Source organism: Acipenser ruthenus, chromosome 48, assembly GCF_902713425.1.
Source record: "Acipenser ruthenus chromosome 48, fAciRut3.2 maternal haplotype, whole genome shotgun sequence".
NCBI classification, from domain to species: domain Eukaryota; kingdom Metazoa; phylum Chordata; class Actinopteri; order Acipenseriformes; family Acipenseridae; genus Acipenser; species Acipenser ruthenus.
In genome coordinates this window covers 1161785-1177649 of record NC_081236.1, presented here as the reverse complement: position 1 = coordinate 1177649, position 15865 = coordinate 1161785, and the positions used below count along the sequence as shown (strand labels likewise).

At 45.4% G+C, this 15865-nt stretch overlaps 1 protein-coding gene across 1 annotated transcript in view; it reads left to right on the top strand.

Annotated features, from left to right (window-relative positions):
* The window catches only part of LOC117968833 (insulin receptor substrate 1-B-like), a 32007-nt gene extending 31967 nt beyond the window's left edge, over positions 1 to 40 (top strand). Inside the window, exon 3 of the mRNA XM_059014391.1 lies at positions 1 to 40. This exon is cut by the window's left edge and continues 282 nt beyond it. The gene's annotated coding sequence lies outside the window, so the exon portion shown is untranslated.
* The last annotated feature ends 15825 nt before the right edge of the window (positions 41 to 15865 follow it).

Here is a 15865-nt window from a genome sequence, read left to right as displayed (position 1 = left end):
GGAACAGCCGTGTAAAAGGAGAGCCAATCAGATTGGGGGGCGGGGGGCAGGGGGCAGGGGGCAGGGGGGGGTGAGTGAGAACTTTATTTATTTAGATTTTTTTTTTTTTTCTTTCAAAATTCTTTTGCCAGGAATTTTTTTTTTTTAAAAATGAGTCAAAGATGACCGAAGCACTGGAGCTACTTTGACAAAACAAAATTCTCAAAAAAAGTGCCTCTTACTTTTACAATTGTAGCTATTTTTTTTTGTAGTTTGAGAAATTGGTCTTTTATTTTTTTTTTTGCAAATTAAATCTATCTATATATCTATATATATATATATATATATATATAAATACAAAACCTTGGACATTTCTTTGCGAAGAAATATCCGCCTTAAGTATTTAAAAACTAAAATAATCCAAACTGAAGAAGAAAAGCCTTTATTTACTACATGCTGTGCCTCAAGCCAAGTCTCTGGGTTCTAGAACATTCTAAGACTTTCCAGAACGTTCCAGAGCTTTCCCTCCTCGCAGACGCTGCAACACCCCTGTCATTGGCTCGGATTCATTTGGCTGGAGATGATCCAGTATCCTCCTACACTGGGGAGCAGTCTGACCGCTGTAGCATGCTTTGGAAAAGGCTCTGTTATCAGATGTAATTTTATCCATCAATCTTACCACTGCCATCCCAAATGCCATCCAGGTCTCCCTTTCTGATAATCGATACAGAGGCTCGGATAAGCCATCGGGCGCTGGGTCTAGAGTTGCACCAACAGCTCTGGCCAAAAGTTTTTGCATCACCTAGAATTCAGATAGTTTATTATTATTAATTTCTTAGCAGACGCCCTTATCCAGGGCGACTTACAGTCGTAAACAAAAATACATTTCAAGAATCACAGTACAAGTGATAATACAGTTAAGAGAATACAGTAAACAAAGAAGCTACAGAAAAGTCTACCGGAAGCCATAGCGGTAGTATTTCATGTTCAGGTTTCATTCGACTTTATGAAGCAGAGTCACTTCATTCTGTATAGAGGGGGATGCAAAACTTCTGGCAAGAGTTTTAATGGAGCTACCACAGCAGTGTGATTGCAGGACTTGGCTATGCTGAGATGTAACAAATATTAACATGAGAGACTGTTTGACGATTGCCTTACAAAACCAATAGGAAAAATCCCTCCCTGTGGTAGTTCCGTTGAAATATATTTGTTGCTTCAAAATTCTCTTCCGATAGACCCCTGTGCTTATTTATATGCTGAATAAAAAGCATTTAAAAATTGTGCCAAAGATTGCAACATATTTTGAAAAAAAATAATATAAAATGTATTTTTGGCACATTCAAATAAATACATTTAGATACAGATTTAGACGTGAAAGTGCCAAAATAAATGCGTTTTGCAGTTGGGGTTTTAAAATACCTGTTTTGTCGTGATTTTGGTCGGTTTCAACAGTAGGAGTGTGGAAGACCTGCATGCTGATAAAGGCCTGGCAATGCTAAGAGTATCGCAGCGAGGGGCTGTGCATTTGGAGAAGAGTTACTGTGCGGGTTTGAGGGTCAGGGAGGACGTTTAGCTGCTTATCGGAGAGGGGAAAGAGGGTAGAACACAGATCCGCTTCTAAAACACAATGAAAACCTCACCTGCTTCTTAATGTCTGATTTGTAAGCCTTCGCCTTTAGCAAGAAGCACAAAAATATTCTGAATTTCAGCTCCCTCACCCCCCTAAGAGAAAGGGGGGCTCCCTCCAGTCCAGGGCAGGCTTGAGGCACGGAGACTGAACTGCTCCCTCCCTCCCTCCTTCCCTAAGAGAAAGGGTGCTCCCTCCAGTCCAGGGCAGGCTTGAGGCACGGAGACTGAACTGCTCCCTCCCTCCCTCCTTCCCTAAGAGAAAGGGTGCTCCCTCCAGTCCAGGGCAGGCTTGAGGCACGGAGTCTGAACTGCTCCCTCCTTCCCTAAGAGAAAGGGTGCTCCCTCCAGTCCAGGGTAGGCTTGAGGCACGGAGTCTGAACTGCTCCCTCCTTCCCTAAGAGAAAGGGTGCTCCCTCCAGTCCAGGGCAGGCTTGAGGCATGGAGACTAAACTGCTCCCTCCCTCCCTCCCTCCCTCACCCCCCTAAGAGAAAGGGGGCTCCCTCCAGTCCAGGGCAGGCTTGAGGCACGGAGACTGAACTGCTCCCTTCCTCACCCCCAGAAGAGAAAGGGGGCTCCCTCCAGTCCAGGGCAGGCTTGAGGCAAGGAGACTGAACTGCTCCCTCCCTCCCTAAGAGAAAGGGGGCTCCCTCCAGTCCAGGGCAGGCTTGAGGCACGGAGACTGAACTGCTCCCTCCCTCCCTCACCCCCCTCACCTGAAAGAAATGGTGTCCGTTTTTGTGCTTCTTGCTAATTCACCAGTCTGCATCCTGTTTAAATGCCTATGCACATCCACTAACACACAAGAATACACCAAGTGCCTGTCTGTCTGTCTGCCTGCCTGTCTGTCTGTCTGTCTGCTTAATTCTAGATCGAGAGCCTTTCTTATGCAAATACAAATTGTGGGAGCTCCCAGCGCCATGCACACTGCAATCCAGATTCTGTTGAAAGTCTAACAGGGTCTATTTGAATGATCTAAACACTAGATCAGAATGGGGAAGGCGATTCTCTTATCTGACTGACACCGACTCCAGAACTGAAAAGGAGCTTCAGAACTCCTAGTCAAAGCAACACAGACTTGAGATATTTGAGTAACCGAAACGAGAAGCACGCAGGATGGTGGCTGCAAACGTCGTAAAGAGGGATACAAAAACAAAAATGTATGAAGTAAATAGCAATCTACATTTTGGTATCGCTTCTGACAATTCCTACACCGCGCAGATGCAGGGTTGTGAGTTTTATGGCGTCATAATTAATACACTTGTAAAACAATCAAGTTTGTTGTCTGCTTAATGAAATTGTATTGGGAAAATCTCAATACTTAAGAACTTGTATTTTAACCCAAAGCAACGTGTTTGTAACCCGTGTTTCACTTTGTTTGTTGTGGATTAAAACACGAAACAGCTTTGCGTTTAAATACTCCTAAACAGTCAATCGAGCTAGTTCAAAAATACTGAAAAAAAGTTATCAAATTCAGTGGCGGAAGACATTGAGAGAGACTTCTCGTCGAAACGCGTGACATTGAATTTATTGGGTTTCTTTCAGTATTTCTCTGTTGGGTTTTTGTATCCCATTAAAAAACGAAGACATTTTTTTTTCAGACATAACTGGGTTCAGTCAAAACTTGTAGCTGGCTTGCCTTATTGTAAAATACTTTTGCAATGTTCTCAAAAAAAAAGCCTTTTTTCTGCTCACTTTGTGGTTTTTCGTTGAATCACGGCATTTAAATCTTAAACGTCCTCTACTTGGCTGAGAAACTCTTAAAAAAAACTAATAAATCAACTGGAGGTTATGTTGATCTTAGGAGGGGGGCGGGGCTACCAGGGAGCCAATCACAAAAATCGGAATCATCGGTATCCAGGCGGAAATAACTGTTCATCGTATCAGAGTCCTAGTTGCTGCCATGGTTACAGTGCTGCTGTTTGTGATGATCAAACTCCTAGAATAAGAGGCCAGAATAATGAATGGTTTTGTAAATTTAACAGCAGGCTTTTTTGTAAGGCCCTCAAGAGAAGGCCTCAGTCGTCGGCCTGGGTGTTTGATTTGGAATAATCTTAGTTTTCAAACTCTGGCCTCTGTTTTAAGATTATAAAATGTTGTCAACGGTTGATTTAGGGCGTAGGGCGGTTTTTCCAGTGCTGTAAAACACTCTAAATGAAATCGCTGGCTTCGGAAGTTCCTAATCATTTTGGAACAGACTTTAAATTAAATCGAAAGTGTCATAAAACCATGTTGTGCTCTTTTGAACATTTTTGTTTGTTTGTTTTGTTTGTGTAAATGTTTCCTTGTGTAAATATATGTATGTTTTAAAAAAAAAAAAGTATGTTTATCTTGTGGGGGTGAGGGGGGTGGAATGGTACTGTAATAAATTCACACACAGCTCTGGCCAAATGTTTAATATCACCTAGAATTTTAGGATTGAGACATCATTAAAAAAAAAAACTAATTTTAACTAAACTAAACATAATTTTAGATCTTATTTAACATCATATAATCAAAGAAACTACAAAACGATATTGCAAAAAGACTATACCGGAAGCCATAATAATAGTACAGTAGCATTTCATGTTAGATTTTGAAATGTCAAATTTTTTCAATTTGTCAGTTTTTTTCATTCAGTATGTGGAAAACTACAAAGCGGTGTGTGATTCAATATGTTAACATTATTCAGCAGGTTTCATTCGACTTCAGGAAGCAAAATCAGTTAATATCTATAGGGTGATGCAAAACTTCCTGCCAGAGCTGTACAAATATAATATATATTCAGAGCAATTCTCTTCAACATGTTTTAAGATGAATTTGCGACCGTTATTTCAAAGTGGTTCCTCTAACAGTATCTTCTGTTAAGGGTCTGTTTCGTTGTTTTCGTCGTTTTTGTTTGAAAATAAAAGCGAAATTACTGGATACTTCATGTGCCAGTGTCGCAGTTCAGTATTTTTCATTTCTCTTACTGTGTCATGTTGTTTGTAATTATTTTGAGTGGTTATGGATTCTGTTACCTTTTATTTTAAAAAAACAAAACAAAAAAAAACGTATTATGATAAAGCAGACAATGTATAAGGAAGTGCCAGTTAACTAGGGATGTATTATAACATTTCTGATTCAAATACACGCCTCTTTACCCAGCCAATTTACTAGAGTGTGAAATCCTCAGAAATACAGGCCAGGTGTCACCCTGCAGTGTACAGCTTTGATAGACAGGGGGCGTTGTTCACTCTCGCGGTACGAAAATTCAAACACAAAGAGAAACCCTTTTTAATCTCCTCCTCTTAGGGATGGAAATAAGACTCCCGTTGCACAGCAGTGTGATCCATTCCTGGTTTTACTAGGAGTTTAATAAGACTCACCCGAGCTTGTTACCTACACACTGTGGCAAGCTGGTAGTAAAACCTGGAATGGGTGAAACTGCTATGCAATAGGAGTCCCATCCCTGTGGCTTTATTATATTCGGAAAGGTTAATAATAATAATAATAATAATAATAATAATAATAATAATAATAATAATAATAATAATAATAATAAACACAATGTTTCTATAATGCTGTAAAGTTAAGAAAAACGCTTGCTGTAAACATGGAATGCTTCTGTTGTTCAGCCATTAAAGAAAGTCTGATGTTTGAAACCAGCTGGTTTGCTTGAGTGTTGATTTCGTTGTTCGTGGTGTTTGTTTCCAGGGGGGTCCTAATAACTGCTGCACAGGAAGTCTGGTTACAGCGTGCCAGATTGGCTTCACTCAAAATGTGGAAACCACAAACTAAATATTTAAAGTGACATACTGTAGGGCTATAAGGACTGCAATGGTTTGCGTAGCAGGACGTATACGCTCTGATGTGACCTGTGTTTTGTACCGATGCTTCCAGTCCTATAAGTAGCGACATAATTCTACACTGCTTTAGTTTGTACACAAGTTATAACCCAGCTGTATTTGATTTCTGTACCTGACCAGCCTTTATTTAGTCCATTGTGATTTTCATTGAACAGAGAATACCTTTAAGAGGATGACATAGGCGGCCCATTGTGAGGTCACGCAGTTGAATTCCGAAGAGATTTTCACCGAAGGTCTCCCCTGGTAAAGGCACGGCCGCGTGGTGTGCAGGGGGGAGTCACACAGTCAGGGGAGCGCAGGGGTCCCCGAGGGTCTCCCCTGGTAAAGGCACGGCCACGTGGTGCGCAGGGGGGAGTCACACAGTCAGGGGAGCGCAGGGGTCCCCGAGGGTCTCCCCTGGTAAAGGCACGGCCACGTGGTGCGCAGGGGGGAGTCACACAGTCAGGGGAGCGCAGGGGTCCCCGAGGGTCTCCCCTGGTAAAGGCACGGCCGCGTGGTGTGCAGGGGGGAGTCACACAACCAGGGGAGCACAGCTTCCTGGCTGTGTCAATCTTCGCATTGTCTCCGGCGCTGGGTTAGGGAGGCGAAACCGGCAAGGACTGTTTCTCCTCACAGCGCACCCTACTGGCCAGGCTGTCCAAGGTCAGCTTCATATCGCTTGAGTTAATATCACCCTGATTACCACCCCACTGATGGAGGGGAAATACACATTATTACTCCTGGCTACTGTAATCCGTGCCGTGCAGATCGTATCTGTCGCCTCCACGCTTCTTTTGTGTTCGATGTTGACTTTGTCAGGTTATCACTGAGCTCCTGATAGTCCACCTCCGCTCCCTGTCACGGTTCTTGCTCAGTCCTTTTCAAGGGATATTGAAAGAGGATAATAAAGGTGAACATTTTCCTCTGCATCTCTGATTAAGTAACCTAGCAACAGGCGCCTCCTCACAGTACAGGGAGAAGAAAGGAGATTTCAAAAGTCAAGCAGGGGCCACAGAACCAACTAGCTCCCTTATAAAAAATGACCCTCGTTTTCTTCTCCTCCGACACCCCCCTTTGAAGAGGTTGTTGGTGCGGGGGAACCTGTGGAGTAGTGGTTAGGGCTCTGGACTCTTGACCGGAGGGTCGTGGGTTCAATCCCAGGTGGGGGGACACTGCTGCTGTACCCTTGAGCAAGGTACTTTATCTAGATTGCTCTAGTAAAAACCCAACTGTATAAATGGGTAATTGTATGTAAAAATAATGTGGTATCTTGTAACAATTGTAAGTCGCCCTGGATAAGGTTTGGTGGCTCTGTGGTTAGAGAAAGGGGTCTCTTGCTACCAGGAGGTTCAAATCCCGGCTCAGCCACTGACTCCCTGTGTGTGTGTGACCCTGAGCAAGTCACTGAACCTCCTTGTGCTCCGTCCTTCGGATGAGACGTAAAACAAACAAGCTCCTATTGGAAGTGACTCTGCAGCAGCAGCAGCAGTTGCTGATGATGCAGAGTTCACCCCCTAGCCTCTGTAAGTCGCTTTGGATAAAAGAGTCTAACAATGAAAATGACATCTGAAGCTAATTCCTATTTTGACTGCACTTCACCACAATGATTAGTTTGTGCCTGCCTGGGGATTAACCGTGCTTTCGCTGTGCTCCACTTTGCCCGAGTGGGTTAAACACCATTCCACTGAAAAAAAAAAAAAAGAAATTCTGTTATTCCTGCAGATCCCCGTGTTTGCAGCTCCCAGACTCTGTGTCAATGTTTGTGGAGCCGATTTAGAAATACAGAACACGCTCCTTGCAAACTATTCCCTGACTGCGACCCTCGGGGAAGGGATTGAGAAACACAGTGGGCTGTTTCACAATGCCCCAGGCCGGCTCCTATGTACTGTGGCGCAGACCTCCACTGTCCTTTTGTGATCTAAAGCAGTCTCACTGTGTGTCTCAATATACTGATCTTATGATCTGCCCCTCCTGCTCTGCGCTGGACTCGCCTGACCTCAGCACCACGTTACTGGATCCTCAGCTCATGCGCTATCCTTGCACTATTGCACTGCTAATCTATCACTGTAGATATAACTCGCTGTGATCCTAACTTGTTGCATCCTAGTTCATATTGTATTCTAGTAGTATTATTATTTGCACTGACTGTAAACTACACTGTATTTCAATATGAAGCTTGCATTGTAACCTGCGCTCCCCTGACTGTGTGACTCCCCCCTGCACACCACGTGGCCGTGCCTTTACCAGGGGAGACCCTCGGGGACCCCTGCGCTCCCCTGACACCACGCGGCCGTGCCTTTACCAGGGGAGACCCTCGGGGACCCCTGCGCTCCCCTGACTGTGCGACTCCCCCCTGCACACCACGCGGCCGTGCCTTTACCAGGGGAGACCCTCTGGGACCCCTGCGCTCCCCTGACTGTGTGACTCCCCCCTGCACACCACGCGGCCGTGCCTTTACCAGGGGAGACCCTCGGGGACCCCTGCGCTCCCCTGACTGTGTGACTCCCCCTGCACACCACGCGGCCGTGCCTTTACCAGGGGAGACCCTCGGGGACCCCTGCGCTCCCCTGACTGTGCGACTCCCCCCTGCACACCACGCGGCCGTGCCTTTACCAGGGGAGACCCTCGGGGACCCCTGCGCTCCCCTGACTGTGTGACTCCCCCCTGCACACCACGCGGCCGTGCCTTTACCAGGGGAGACCCTCGGGGACCCCTGCGCTCCCCTGACTGTGTGACTCCCCCCTGCACACCACGCGGCCGTGCCTTTACCAGGGGAGACCCTCGGGGACCCCTGCGCTCCCCTGACTGTGTGACTCCCCCCTGCACACCACGCGGCCGTGCCTTTACCAGGGGAGACCCTCGGGGACCCCTGCGCTCCCCTGACTGTGTGACTCCCCCTGCACACCACGCGGCCATGCCTTTACCAGGGGAGACCCTCGGGGGACCCCTGCGCTCCCCTGACTGTGTGACTACCCCCTGCACACCACGCGGCCGTGCCTTTACCAGGGGAGACCCTCGGGGACCCCTGCGCTCCCCTGACTGTGTGACTCCCCCCTGCACGCCAGATATCTGACGTCACTTACTCTTTCGGAAAATGTGCTCTGTCACCAGGCCAAAAGCAGAAAGGAGGAAGTTGTTCAAATTAATTGTTTCCCCGTTGCACAAAGAAACAGGAAGTCATTGCACGGGTGCGCGCCGGAAACAAACCCCCCCTGTGACTCACGAGAGCTGGCCTCGAGAGACAGGAAATGGAGTTTTAACTCCTTGGATTAAAGAACAACACGTAGTGAAATATACGAGTTATCTTCCTGTTTAAGATCTCTTTGTATAATCCTGGGGACTTTTTTAAAAGATTAAAGCAACTCTGTGGCCTCCATAGCGCTCTCTGCTGCTGGTACACCAGAGCGCAACCATTAACCTGTCCCACTGCAACACTGCCCCCTGGTGGATGTAATAAACATCACATTTGCTCTTTTTTGATTAAGTTCTTGTGTCATGTGACCATTACCAAGCTGTTCTTGAAAGTAATGGCAGCTTACAAAATAATACCACACATATGATCTGGTTTTAAAAGGACTTAAAAAGGTTTCAGGTAAGGTGTGTGCAGTTTTTCAATATGCTTTACCAGACCTCTCTGTGCTTTACAATGCTTTCCTGTGCTTTACCACACCTCTCTGTGCTTTACAATGCTTCCCTATGCTTTACCAGACCTCTCTGTGCTTTACAATGCTTCCCTATGCTTTACCAGACCTCTCTGTGCTTTACAATGCCTCCCTATGCTTTACCAGACCTCTCTGTGCTTTATAATGCTTCCCTATGCTTTACCAGACCTCTCTGTGCTTTATAATGCTTCCCTATGCTTTACCAGACCTCTCTGTGCTTTACAATGCTTCCCTATGCTTTACCAGACCTCTCTGTGCTTTACAATGCTTCCCTATGCTTTACCAGACCTCTCTGTGCTTTACAATGCTTCCCTATGCTTTACCACACCTCTCTGTGCTTTACAATGCTTCCCTGTGCTTTACCAGACCTCTCTGTGCTTTACAATGCTTCCCTGTGCTTTACCACACCTCTGTGCTTTACAATGCTTCCCTGTGCTTTACCAGACCTCTCTGTGCTTTACAATGCTTCCCTATGCTTTACCAGACCTCTCTGTGCTTTACAATGCTTCCCTATGCTTTACCAGACCTCTCTGTGCTTTACAATGCTTCCCTATGCTTTACCAGACCTCTCTGTGCTTTACAATGCTTCCCTATGCTTTACCACACCTCTCTGTGCTTTACAGTGCTTCCCTATGCTTTACCAGACCTCTCTGTGCTTTACAATGCTTCCCTATGCTTTACCAGACCTCTCTGTGCTTTACAATGCTTCCCTATGCTTTACCAGACCTCTCTGTGCTTTACAATGCATCCCTATGCTTTACCAGACCTCTCTGTGCTTTACAATGCTTCCCTTTGCTTTACCATACCTCTCTGTGCTTTACAATGCTTCCCTATGCTTTACCAGACCTCTCTGTGCTTTACAATGCTTCCCTATGCTTTACCACACCTCTCTGTGCTTTACAGTGCTTCCCTATGCTTTACCAGACCTCTCTGTGCTTTACAATGCTTCCCTATGCTTTACCATACCTCTCTGTGCTTTACAATGCTTCCCTATGCTTTACCAGACCTCTCTGTGCTTTACAATGCTTTCCCAATGTTTTATGTTACAGAACTAGACAGAAAGGCACAGATGAGAGAGATGAGTTGCCCAGGTATTTTAAGTTGTTTTTTTCCAGTATTTTCTGCTTGGAAATAACAGGCTTCGGTCAATGTAGTGAAAGATGAGAAAAACAAGCCTGATTGAGCTGCTCCGGATCCCAGCGGGTTTGGATCAATAGAGCGAACCGCCCACCTGCTGTGTGAATCAGCGCTCTGTGAGTGGAGGGGAGGGAGCCCATGCAAAGACTGGGAAAGATGAGAGTGTACCAAACACGTACGTGTGTGTGTGTGTGTGTGTGTGTCTATCTGTCTGTTTGTCTGTCTGTGAGTTTTTGTCTGTCAGTCTGTCTGCCTGTCTGTCTGTCTGTGTGTGTGTCTATCTGTCTGTCTGTCTGTGAGTTTTTGTCTGTCAGTCTGTCTGCCTGTCTGCCGGTCTGTCTGTCTGTGTGTGTGTCTATCTGTCTGTCTGTCTGTGAGTTTTTGTCTGTCTGTCTGTCTGTCTGTGAGTGTTTGTCTGTCTGTGTCTGTCTGTCTGTCTGTCTGTGTATGTGTGTGTGTGTCTGTCTGTCTGTCTGTGAGTGTTTGTCTGTCTGTGTCTGTCTCTCTGTCTGTCTGTGTATGTGTGTGTGTGTGTGTCTGTCTGTCTGTCTGTCTGTGTGTGTGTCTGTGTGTCTGTCTGTATATCTGTCTGTCTGTCTGTGTGTGTGTGCCTGTCTGTTTGTCTGTCAGTCTGTCTGTGTCTGTCTCTGCCTGTCTGTTTGTCTGTCTGTGTGTGAGTCTGTGTGTGTGTCTGTCTGTATATCTGTCTGTGTGTGTGTGCCTGTCAGTCTGTCTGTCTGTCTGTGTCTTTGTGTGTGAGTCTCTCTGTCTGTCTGTCTGTCTGCAGAAACAATAAAGACCATTATCATCATGCATGAAATCCCTTGCAAAGAGAGGAACCGCCTATCCGATTGCCATGAAACGTGGTATTAACATTATTTAGCAGAAGCGCTTGAGAATATCACATCCCGGGGATATGGGGGGCGTGGCGTGCCTGTCTGTCTGTGCGTCTGTCTGTCTGTCACACGTAAGCTTTTACCCACATTTACTTATACACAGAGTATGTGGGGCTGGGAGACTGACAGGTCATGCTGTCACCTGATCTAAATGGAAAGGCTAGTCAGTGCCCAGCAATCAGGATTCTACAGACAAGCCCAACACAGCCAGGTGATGATGAATCCATAGTGGAGACCCCAGAAGCATTCAGAACGACTCCAAACAGTCAGGGGGGTGTAACAACAGCATTTGAAGCTTCATTACAATACGCATCTGAACATCCCAGAATCGCAATTTTGATCAACCCTGTGCCCCTTTTAGTATCTCCCCTAATCTACGACACCATAGCCAGGGTCCGACCACAGAAACCACAGGATTTGGAGCCAGAGCGGCTCCACAGCTGGCCAGCAGAGGGGGGCAGGGAGAGGGGGAGGGGGTTAGGGGGTTTAGGGTGGGTGTGATTGAAGCATGAAGACCACCCATGGGGTAGACGGAAGCTTGTGAAGCAGATGTTTTCGTTCTGTTTTGTTCCCTTCTTGGCTTCCAAATCGACCCACACAGCTACCGAGGACTGAATGTCTGCCAATGAAAAAAACTCCCGTTGCGACACCAGACTCTAGCACGTTCTGCCCTGCTCGGAAAATGCAACTCAAAACTTTAAAATCACCTTTTGTTTTTAATCAGGTAAAAACAAAAAAAAAAAAAAAAAAAGATTTCGCTCCTGTTTTTTTTTTTTTGGCCTCCAATTTCGAATGTCCAATTACCTTGCAAATCCGCAACTCAGCAGAACTCGAGGCTGTGTTTAAAATGTTTGGCTACAAAACGAACTAAATCACCCCAGTCCACAATTTCACCCAATTTTAGTGTGAAACCACATAACTGGGTCGTCCCAGCGACCCACCTCCGGATGTGGGTCGCCACCCGGGTCGAGCGAGACAGAATGCACGACGGCCGTGCGTGAGCCGACGCAAGCCACGCCCGGCGTGAAAGTTTCACTTCTGCAAGGCACGTTTCAGTGTTTAGCCATATTTGTGTCGCTTGAGACGCAGCAGGAGGGATGAAGAAACGATCTCATCAGCATTCGGGCGGACAGTTCAATCCAGAGAAGCTGCTTCCGAGGCATTGATAACTGCGTCGTGTGCAGCTGCCTCCGTCACCTCGGTCAACCCTGACTCCCGGTCCCGACCCGGGCAGAGTGTGCCAGCGTGAAAGGGTTTTAATATGTATTACCCTCACTTTCATATTTTCCTGTACTAAAGAGGCACGCAATCGATTAAACGTGGTTATTAATGGTCTTTTTTTTCCATAGCGTTTGTAAACAATAACACAGGAAGTATAGCTCTTTTCCACGCTGCACTTCCTGTTGGATGAACAGGGGGGTTCCTTCAAGGAGTTTTTAGGAAAAACAATTAAAAACCTTTTTTGTTTTTTATTTCATGTGGGTATTTTTTTAAAAATGCAGCTCTGGCCAAACTATATGAACATAATTTTCGGTCTTTTATTTCACATTATGTAGGGTTACCATATGGAGATTAACCGGACGCTTTGAGACAGACCTGAATTTCAAAATCCCCCCTAAATTGAAAGTAATTCACGTATAAATGAACCCCACTTTTGCTGAGATTAATCCTGCTGTGGTGGAATTGCTTGGGCGCAGCAAACAATTCACACTGATCAGCTGCTTCTGATCAGATCTTAATGAACGAATAGCTAATTTATCGATAGAGCAACGAGATGATGATGCGATTGTATTTGCAGAATAATATGGGCGACTGAATTTTAACAAACAGAAAAAAATAGCGACTGGCTGCAATTCATTCTTAGTATAATACAATTATTTGACGCGCATCCGGGTATTTAAGCATCATTATTAATTGTAGCTAAGGATGGTTCATTTACACCTTCATTTATTTCAATTTAGGGGCAAGTTTGAAATCTCGTTCTGCCTCACAGCGTCCGGTTAATCTGGAGCCACATGGTAACCCTACATTATGTAATAAAAAGTGATCTCGCAAAAGTCCACCGGAAGCCATAACAGTAATATAGTAGTGTTTCCTGTTAGATTTCGAAATGTCACCTTTTTCAATGTCAGTTTTTATTCCGTTAAGTATACGGAAAACTACACAGCGGCAGTTAATATGTTAACGTGACGTTATTCAGCAGGTTTCATTCGACTAAAAGCCAAATTTGTTAATTCGATATAGAGGGTGATGCAAAACATTTGGCCAGAGCTGTCGATATTTCTCCAGAAATAATAATAATAATAATAATAATAATAATAATAATAATAATAATAATAAAAACTCAGATTTCAAGAAGCGAGACGTGGTGAGTTTGAGTGCCAACAGCTGCATTTTCTGTGACACGTGTTTTCAATGTTCATTTGTGAAAATTAAACGCAGCCTTGAGTATGCAAGGAGCGCACGATAAATATCCTTTACGAACAGCTTGAAATAAATTAGCATTAATAAATAGACGTGTGCTTTTCACATAGGAGACCTACGTGCATGAAATGACGTCATATCAGGTAGGGTATGTTTACTGGAATTATTAATAGCACCATGGACTTCAGCGGTTTTTCCACGAAACATTATTTTGATGACGGCACTGTTAGTGGAATTAATCAAGCATGGTTCTAGGAAGCGAAAATAACTGCGATTTAATCTGCTATGGTCCAGAACGTATTTTTAAATTCTTAACAGCGATAGCTCCATATATCGGAGACTTCATTGCTTTCATGAACTGTAAACCACTTTGATTTGACTCGTCACCTTAGAAAGGTGGGCGAGGTCACGGAGATCCTTCTTAAAAGGTCGTTGGCTAAATCGGTCCGATTCTGCGCAGAATGATCTCCGTGAACGCACCCCAGTTCTCTCTGCCGTGCATACAGTTGGCAAGTCCGCTTATAATAAGCGGGTTTTGGCTTAGTTTTTTTTTTGAGAGTCGCGGGTTGGAACGCGGGTTGCGCTTGTTTTGGGCTTGTTTTAAAAGGCAGTGCCGCTTTTGTTTCTCGTGAGTCTTGGCAACACCGTGCGAAATCAAAATCGGCTTTTAAATCAGCTGATTGTACTGGGCCTTTTATTACCGTGGAATTAAAGCACGTCGTTTTCTTTGGCTTCATTACATATCTGCAGGCAATAAAAACATCTTAAAGGGAATTACTTGGAAAAACTGAGTGTCTCTGCAGCCCTGCCAGTTCAGTTGATAATGCCAGGCTGTTATTTCACTTTTATCTTGACCCTGAGAGGCTACTGAACGGAATGGCTTGCTGGTCCAGTGGCTAAAGAAAGGGGGCTCGATACCAGGAGGTTCAAATCCCGGCTCAGCCACTGACTCCCTGTGTGTGTGTGTGTGACCCTGAGCAAGTCACTGAACCTCCTTGTGCGCCGTCCTTCAGATGAGACGTCAAACAAACGAGCTCCTATTGGAAGTGACTCTGCAGCAGCAGCAGCAGTGTGGAGTAGTGGTTAGGGCTCTGGACTCTTGACCGGAGGGTCGTGGGTTCAATCCCAGGTGGGGGACACTGCTGCTGTACCCTTGAGCAAGGTACTTTACCTAGATTGCTCCAGTAAAAACCCAACTGTATAAATGGGTAATTGTATGTAAAAATAATGTAATTGTATGTAAAAATAATGTGATACCTTGTAACAATTGTAAGTCGCCCTGGATAAGGGCGTCTGCTAAGAAATAAATAATAATAATAATAATGATGCATAGTTCACCCCCCCCCCCCCCTAGTCTCTGTATAATAATAATAATAATAATAATAATAATAATAATAATAATAATGGTGGAATGTGTTGTTTGGTTTCAGTGAAGCGGTTAAGAGCGGGCACTCTTTTGATCGTGGTTGAGTGGTAGTTTGGGCAGAATGCCAGCCCCCTATCCTGTGGGGTAGAGCCCTGACTCACCTCCCGTCATTGACAGCCAAGCACAGGATGCGAATGCACAAGGCAGTGCTGGCCTGCTGGAAACTGTTTGATCTCCACAGATGAGTGGAGGAGTGGAGAGAGAGTCTGAACAGGAATCTGTTCTTGTAGAAATACTGGTAATATGAAGTAGGTCATTTTTTTGGGGGGGGGGGGGGGGATGTCGAAGAAAATCTGTGTTAAAATAACAGACTACCACTTGCCCGGCCACTTTATTAGGACCTGTGTGCCCCCCCCCCCCTCCGATTTGGCACGGCCCTGGTGGGGGGCATGTTCTTCTGGTATACCCCGGGGCCCTTGATGACTCTGGAAGGCTGAACCAATAGTTTACTGAAGCATCCAGTCCAGCCAACAATGCTGAGCCCTGATGGCTGCTTTCAATAACGCCCCCTCCACTGAGTCAGAATGGATTGAGGAGCACGACAGAGACTTCTTCCACGGACACCACAGCGATCTCAAACCGACTGTGTGAAGGATTCGTCATCCTGATCCTCTGCCTGCCTCTCTGCACTCAATATTAACGAGGGAATGGATCTTCCAGCGCCTTGTGGAGTCTGGGTCACGTCAGGGCTGTGATCGGGGGCCAACGGTGACCCGATATTAGGGGCAGATCCTAATAAAGTTTACATACTTCTTATGAACAACAAAAAATGACACACAATTTGGACAAGGTTTTGTATTTCAATTTTTGCCTTACATGAACTGCAGTGAGTGTGGGGGGGGCGAAGTTACTTTTAAAAAGTAATCCGTCACAGTTACAAGTTACAAATAGTTACTTCTCAGGCTGTC